This window comes from Acanthopagrus latus, chromosome 7 (assembly GCF_904848185.1).
Source record: "Acanthopagrus latus isolate v.2019 chromosome 7, fAcaLat1.1, whole genome shotgun sequence".
Taxonomy (NCBI): Eukaryota; Metazoa; Chordata; class Actinopteri; order Spariformes; family Sparidae; genus Acanthopagrus; species Acanthopagrus latus.
The window spans coordinates 27017144-27022301 of NC_051045.1; the positions used below are offsets into that span (position 1 = coordinate 27017144).

A 5158-nucleotide genomic window follows, 5' to 3' on the forward strand; every position below is an offset into this window, starting at 1 on the left:
TTGATTGATATATTGGTGAATGTTTTTCAATCAGTAATCTTATATGCAGGATAAAACCAGGTGATCTGGGAATACATTTAAAGTCTGCCCGTGACCCATCCATGATATAGTCCAGCCTTTCTCAAACTTTTTTCAGCCAGGGCACCTTTCAAAAGTGCATAAAATCTCAAGGCACCCCAGTGTAAAATATGATTAAAAACGACACTGCATAGCCTAAACGTAAATGCAAACGTCCTGTTTATTTAGACAGGACAGTAATGAACAGAGCATAATACAACTGTAAATATTAATAATAACAACTTCATAGCAACTTTATAGCACCTTTAAAAACACAGGTTTACAAAGTGCTTCACAAAACAATAAAGCAGAGACACAAATGCCATAAAACCATAAGAGGTGGACCGCCCAAGCTATACAGCAACACAGGCAATACAAGAACCCAACAAATTGAGAGCAGGAGAACTCAAATGAAGTGCAGAGATAGCAGGAATGTTTTTCCATCATAGTGCTTGTTTCCATCCGTGCTATACGCGCACGCACACACACCCACACACACACACACACACACACACACACACACACACACACGCAAACAATAATCCGCAATGAGAGAGGGAGAGAGAGGTCCACATTCGCGCAGCAGCGCGCATACGCACACAAATAAGCCGCAATTGAGAGAGAGAGGGGAGAGGGGGGGGGGGGGTGTGACTCACAATCAATGAGAGACGTGAGCCTGGTGCGACGCACACAACCGGCCTATCCTGGCAGGGATGGATGAGAGGCAGACACGGAGCTCCTGGTCCACAGTCCTCAGTCGCTCCCTGTACTTGTTCTTGATGTATGTCAGGCTTGAAAAGCTCAGTTCGCACAGATAAGTTGTGGAGAAGGGAAGCAAAATAGCAACAGCGCTACTGGAAGCCACTGGATACTCTTTTTCCACTGATATCCAAAACCTGTCCAATTCCATGTCACCAAATCTCATTTTCAATGTGCGGTCTTCCCTGATCTCCATCAGTTGCTCCTGTGTTGGCAGTGGCCAGTCCGTTGCGCTCTCCAGTGCGCGTGAACTCCATGGATCACGGACCCAGTCAAACTGTGCATAACACTCCGATGGAAAATAATGATTAAATCGCTCGTCAAGAGATTTCAGATGCTGGGCTATGAGGTCAGAAAGCGTGCTGCTGTTTACATGCACATTGCACAGGGGAAACATATCCAGCCTGCCTTGTTCCACAAAGGAACGCCAGAGTGTGAGCTTAGATCTGAAGCCACGCAGTTTGTCAGACGAGGAGAGGAGGTTTTCTTCTTTGCCTTGCATTTTAATGTTCAGCTCATTGAGGTGCTTGAAGATGTCAGCCAAATACGCGAGTTTTACGCACCATTGCTCATCTGCGAGCAGCTCTGCATATGCAGATTTCTCTTCTGTCAAGAAGACTCTGAGTTCTTCTCTTAACTCGTACAATCGGCCCAAAACCTTCCCCCGTGACAGCCAGCGGACTGCCGTGTGTAGCAACAAGCTCTGATGCTCTGCCCCCATTTCCTCGCACAGAATCGAAAACAGGCGGCTCTTTAACGGGCGCGCTTTTATGAAATTAACAATGTCCACTGCTCTGTCAAGTACGTCCGAAAGTTCTTTTGGGAGCGTCTTTGCAGCAAGTGCCTCTCTGTGAAGGAAGCAGTGGGTTGTGCGGATGGCAGGGTTTTGCTGTTTGGCCCTGCTAATGAAACCTTTGGCACAGCCCGTCATAGCAGCCGCACCATCCGTACAGATACTAATACAGTTATTCCAACTCAATCCTCCCTTTTCAAGATACTCAGTTGTCACACGATAAATTTCTTCTCCTGTCGTTTTGTTTGGCAGCGGTTTGCAGAATAAAAAATTCTCTCTAATACGGTCCCCATCCACAAACCGAACATTTGCCAAGAGCTGAGCGTGCCCACTCACGTCTGTTGACTCATCAAGTTGTAAAGAAAAATGTCCACTTGTCTTGATTTTCCCCAAAACGGCAGCTTCAATATCCACAGACATGTCATTGATTCGCCTCCCTATTGTACAATCCGACAGCGGGACCTTTGAAATTTCTTTTGCAGCTTGAGGCCCTAGCATTTTGTTTACTATTGCTGTACATGCTGGCATAATTACAGTCTCTGCAATAGTGTGGGGCGTCTTTGTTTTAGCTACTATTTCAGCTACGAGGTAGCTAGCTTCCAGTGCCTTCTCCGAGACTTTTGCAGATTTAATCATCATTTGTTCTTGACGGCTGTGTTGACTTTTCATTCGAACAAAATATTCAGCATCCTTGTCAGCAAGTGATGGATGATTAGTGGTCAGGTGTCTTTTAAGTTTGCTCGGAACCATCCCTTGGTTTGACAGTTTCATCCCACATATTAGACACAAAGGGAGAGGGCATGCTTCATCCCCAGTACTGATGAAGCCAAGTTTGAGGTAATTGTCGTTGTATGTTCTCTTTTTAGCCTTATCTACCTTTGCGACCTTTGGTGCAGACTCAGAGCTGGTGGACGAAGGCTCGCATGAAGTAGTAGGCTGAGGCTCCATTTCACAGTCAATCATGTCTGGTTCTTGTGGGGCTTTTCTTTTTAAAAAACGATCCATGGTGCTTGTTCCTTGCTCTTTGTGAAATGTATTTTCGCGGTTAAATTATAAAACAATGTGCTGTGTGCTGCGCTATCACGCTGACACCGGTGGGGACGTCACGTTACGTGAGACAGATTTTTATGGTTCATTTTATATATTGTTTATCTAAAATGACTTTACAATTTTATTAATCCATTCATATGTAAGAAAGAATGTATTTATGTATTCAAATATATTCATATATGTCATATGAAATTTGATTTTTTTTTTTTTTTTTAAGAATTTTTTTTTTTTTTTTTTAAATACAGAATACGTAATTTTTTGGCGGCACCCCTGACACAGTCACGGGGCACCCCAGGGTGCCGCGGCACCCACTTTGAGAAAGGCTGATATAGTCTACTCTTTCTACATGAAACTTGTTTTTTGCTCACAGATGTAATACTCTGATAAATATCAGTTGTATTTATTTGGATTTGTCTCCTGGGAAGTTAAAATTTGCATAAATAATACTTTGAGACAAACAAGAGGCTAAAATGTATAAATGATTTTTGTTTCAGATGTTGATTTTGAAATATGATTTCACGTTGTCTGAATGCATTTAAGAACTTAACGTTAAAGTTAAAGGTCATTCTCATCACTAGTGAAAGTTCATGAACTTTGAGAGTTTTTGCACTTCCGGGTTCCCGGGAAGCAAGAAGAGAGCGGAGCCTCGCAGGCTAACCGGGGGGAAGCTAGCGGACGGGAGCGTGAGAGAGACAGAGGTTTTTGTTGCTGCCGATAGAGACTGAGTTTTTGCTGCTGCCGAGAGAGACAGATGTTTTGCTGCTGCTGAGAGTGACGGAGTTTTTCTTCGCCGCTGCTGAGTTAAACAGAGTTCTTGCTGCTGCCGTAGGAGACCGAGGTTTTCTCGCTGCGAGCTGCTGGGTGCGGAAACGGTCGCCACCGCGACGAGGGAGCCAATCATCAGCTGGTATTAAGAGTGCACTCAAACACACGAAATAGACAGTTGATATACTAGAGAAACTATTATTACCCGAGCATTTGTTTTTTTGTTCCTCTGGTTGATACCTAAGATGTATATGTTTTCATGCACATGTTTAATACATCGCTAATATGCGTTTGTGTGATTCAATTGTGTTAATTATTTGAGAATTTGAGTCTGTATTGAGTGTCTCCAGGCCAAGGTGTGTTCCCACTTGTCTGCACATAGTTGCTATTGAAAGTGAGGATCATACGTCACCCTAGACAGTTATTTACTATTGAAATGTCTCTTTTACCATAAGATATTGAAGAAGAGTGAGGCTTCATCTTGTAGTATAAGGTGGGTTTCTTAATACACGAGCTGGTGGTAAAAGGGTTACACAGAGAACACATCCATCCAAGTTGAAAGTCTGCACTGACCTTGTGGCAGCATGGAAGGGGACTCTGGAGCCAGAAAAAACCCCAAGCAAGCAAGCAAGCAAAAATATCTGACTCTATTGCACTGGGTGGTACCAAACATGTGGCACAAGCAAAAGTTGAGAAGATTCTGATTAACTTCATTTGTGAAGACCTCTGTTCTTATACAGTAAGATGTGAATAAAAGCTCAGGCATGAATCAAGTCATGATTATTTTGTAAAGATATATTTGTGCAGTTTTTGATACATGTGTATCTCTGTACACCTGAATATGCGACAGGTGTGTTGGTGCAACTTGAAAACAATGATACTATTTCTGATTATTACTTCTGACTCACCTGATGGTGCGGAGTCCTGAAAGTCCAGCTCCTGTTCAAACTAAATAGCAAGTTCATTGAGTAATTAAGGAGGAACTGTAATCTGGATCTATCTGTGATCTATGTGTTTTCTTTAATAAAAAAGTGAGTTTGAGCTTTGTGTATGTTTTTGTGTATGTTTTGATGTTTTACACCCCCCCCAGTAACTTTTTCTCTGAGTACATTTTAAATGAGCTACTTTTTACTTTTATTTATCTTACTTTTACTTGAGTACGTTCCAGCAAAACATAGATGTTCACAGAAGTTCCAACTATTTACTCATAGGCTTCATACATGATATCTTGATAAGAGACTGAGACTACAGCTACAGGTTTAGTTTCTACATTGATAATCAGCTTGTGGTGATGCCGACTTTTTGAATGAGTAATAACGGAGCAACATCGTGCTTTTATTGCAGTGTAGAGCTTAGTCCAAGTGTGATTGGGTCAAGATTGTTCATTCTAACTGGCTGCTTCGCTGTTCATCTGGCATACCAGGACAAATCACCGTGGGCCAGTGGACAGTCAAAAAATAATGTTTTTACCAACAATCTGACCACTTCTGTGCCCATTAAAGTGTGTTCTGGGACTGTGCTTACTGACCAATTACAAGGTAGATAGTTAAACCTGCAGCGTGGAACATCTGTCTCCCCTTCCTGGTGGTGAGACAAATTACCAAACAGCGTTGACACAATCATAGGCCTTGTCACTACTTTGAGTATCATAGCCCCCCAAAATGGCTTGTTTCACAATCAGAATCTGATCCATTAATTCCGATAACATTTGCATAATGAAGAGGAGCAGCACAA

General features: G+C 42.5%; 1 long non-coding RNA gene across 1 annotated transcript; it reads left to right on the forward strand.

Annotated features, from left to right (window-relative positions):
- The first annotated feature begins 3286 nt into the window (after positions 1 to 3286).
- On the forward strand, positions 3287 to 4197 carry LOC119022160. Its single transcript, XR_005075842.1, has 2 exons — positions 3287 to 3566; positions 3880 to 4197. It is a non-coding gene; the product is annotated as an uncharacterized LOC119022160 (long non-coding RNA).
- The last annotated feature ends 961 nt before the right edge of the window (positions 4198 to 5158 follow it).